The sequence below is a fragment of the Centruroides sculpturatus genome, unplaced genomic scaffold (assembly GCF_000671375.1).
Source record: "Centruroides sculpturatus isolate CEXI.00-Female unplaced genomic scaffold, Cexi_2.0 scaffold2802, whole genome shotgun sequence".
Classification (NCBI taxonomy): domain Eukaryota; kingdom Metazoa; phylum Arthropoda; class Arachnida; order Scorpiones; family Buthidae; genus Centruroides; species Centruroides sculpturatus.
Window position 1 is genome coordinate 1 of NW_019386896.1, and position 3,016 is coordinate 3,016.

Consider the following 3,016-nt stretch of genomic DNA (forward strand, 5'->3'; position numbering starts at 1 on the left):
TTCATTTTTCCAATTCTAATAATAGAAAAAAAAGACACACACTATTTTACTTTATTCATCTTAAATATTAGGATAAATTATAATTTCTCTATAATCTTAGATATTAGGGAACATTATAATTTTACTATAAATAAAAAAATTGCAATTTCCCTGCAAAATGCAAGAAAATGAATGCCAAAAGTGCATGATCAAAAGATTAGAAGCAAAACAAATAAGAACTATTTAGTGCATTATTTTAATTATATAAAGTTAATTACACTCAGATTGTAATTTCAGTTTAAATTCTTCTTCTTTTATGTATTTTACACACAGATTTTAATAGTTGTCTTTCTTCTACAACATGTTTTTGTTACGTTTGTTACTATTGTTACTTACTTCGCCATGCATCCGAGACTTCAACTGTTCAATGTTCACTGCACGACTGCTGCTTACCGAAAGCCAAACGTCATTTTCAGTAGTGGACTTATTTGTAATTGGTTTGATGCTTTTTTCTATTCTGTTTTGACTCGTTATTTGTGAATAAATGCCTATTTTTATCAGATTTATATTCAGATTGTATTCCTATTCGTTCTTCTGTGACAAATACCACAATCAGCATTTCAAGCGAGATTTTCTCGTGATTGATCCCGCTGTGTCATCAATAATCACACTAGAATTTACGTTATAACGATGCTTAAAACTTTTTATATTCATTTTAAAAATATATATATAATAAAATTTCATGTATAATTAATAATCTTTTTGTTTTACAAGGATAAAAACTCACGAGAATTACTCTTACTTACATAATTGATTTTAATTGTGGAAAATATGATTATAAATTTTAAATAACTTTAAAAAAATAACAAAAATAATATTTATTTGCTTTTTTATATAAAAAAATAAATCTTTTAAAAATAATTTAAATTTAAAATGTAAAAACTCAATAAAATTTCATATTAATGTTTACATTACAATACCGAATTCTTAGCGATTTTCAATTTAAATGTTATTGCATCAGTAAATGACTAATATCAGAAATCAATTATTATCTACATATTAAATCTTTTGCAGTATTCTGCACGGAAATTGATATATCGATTACAATTTTATAATCGAAATTTATGGGTATCGTTTATATGCAAATTATTTAATGTAATTACTCATTATGTATTCTTCTCTTTTACATTATAAAAATTGCATACAACGTTTTTGTATTGTATTAATAATTCGTATAATTAAATAAAATCGATTGAATTTATATTAAGTTTTAAATCTTTAAAGTGTATTACTTCTATTCTCCTCTAAATATTTTGATTTAATTTGCTCTTGTAAATGTTGGATTGATTGAATAAGGCAAAGCAACACTTGAGACCTGCCAACTGTAGAGAATTTCTATAGGAAATTGACCCCTGTTTAGATGTTACACATGTGGAAAAACCAAATGTAATCATTATTTACTCCTATTAGTTATTTTTAATTTTAAATTTGCATTCATACTATTTATTTATTCATTCTTATCGCTACAGTAAAACTTCTGAACAATGGCCACTGACGTAACTATAAGAAATGGCCATTGTTTGCAGCCATTGTGGGAAATGGCCATTATAAGAGGTTTGACTGTATATAAAATATATATTTATAAACATTTTTGTATTCATTTATAGTATATATTATATCACATCGAATAAAATCGTATTTTTCAATATACAGTATTTCAGTGCTTAAAGTTAGGATGTTTCTTATACCTCAGTCAGTCTTCACCAGATTAACTATTCATGAACTTCAGGTATACACTGAAAAACATATTATTTTAATTCAAAATTTTTTCCCAGAACAGAGTTACATAGAAGACTCGCATGAATCTGTTGCCAACAGGAAAAGTATGATGTTCAAGAGGAAAAAATTCTAATGCTCGTTACACTTCTAAAGTGTATGTAATGAAAAATATATATTTTGTTTTCTGAGAATTATAATTAAAATTTTAATTTATGTATAATATATATATTTACTTCTAATAATTAGAATGATAACCAACTTTTCCTTGGAAATCTATTTTTATAAGTCAGAGTGAATATCCAATTATTGTTTCTTTCGATAAGTAAATTTTTTTTTTAAAGTCACTAAAAGATATTTATTTAATTGTATTTTCCTTTAAAAAAAGTGAATTATTATTTCAAAGATAAGAAAGAAGAACAATAAATGAGAAGACACTTTATCAGATTTTTATAAATGGACAAAATAGTTTAACTTTTAACTGAAACAAATTATGATGAGTCGTACTTTATTGCATTTCTCCAAGCCAAAAATATCTTAAATTCCGAAAATTCATTTTTTTAACTTAAAAAAAAAACATTCATTTTCTAAATGTAACTTTGCTATAAATGTTGAACATTTTTCAATTTTTATTATATATTTAAATTAATAAATTTCGTTATAAATAATTTAGATTTTATAATAAGTTCTACACTTATTATAAATTTTTATATTATAAACTTCAATATTTACTCTTTAATAAATTTAATTTAAAGAAAAATAAATCAAATACATATATATATTAGTTATTTTTAATTAATGTAATTAAACTTTAAACAAAGATTAAATTGTGGATAATTAAGATTTAAATGTGGAAAAACTTAAAATTTTATTGTTAAAATGTTTAAATTTTACTTTTAAATATTTTTTATTCGTTTTTTTTAAATGTTAAATCATAAAAATTTGATAGTTTTACTGTGCTTTAATCACTTTATAGCGTTGATTTTATGGAGTGTGTTGTGTGCTGCATTTCTGTCGTTAACACGTTATTAACTTTCTGTAAGGGGTCCAATTTCGTGTTTCAATATAACTTAGCTCAGATTAAGGCTCAGAGATTTGTTGGGGATCAAGAAAAATTGTTTCTTCTTGTATCTAGAAGCACTTCAATTTATTTTTTTTTTCTTCTTGTGACAGCTGTTTTAGAAGAAGAACAATGTAAAATAACAATAATATATAGAGGAAAGACAATATAAAGGATAATAATAATAACTATATATTTTCA

General features: G+C 23.5%; 1 long non-coding RNA gene across 3 annotated transcripts; it reads left to right on the forward strand.

Moving 5' to 3' along the window:
- Positions 1-1,551: 1,551 nt before the first annotated feature.
- On the forward strand, positions 1,552-2,303 carry LOC111615896. Of its 3 annotated transcripts, none has more exons than XR_002755154.1 (4): positions 1,552-1,731; positions 1,815-1,912; positions 2,005-2,080; positions 2,162-2,303. It is a non-coding gene; the product is annotated as an uncharacterized LOC111615896 (long non-coding RNA). The 3 variants fall into 3 exon arrangements; XR_002755155.1 differs by having other exon boundaries at positions 1,820-1,912; XR_002755153.1 differs by having other exon boundaries at positions 1,552-1,912.
- Positions 2,304-3,016: the final 713 nt, after the last annotated feature.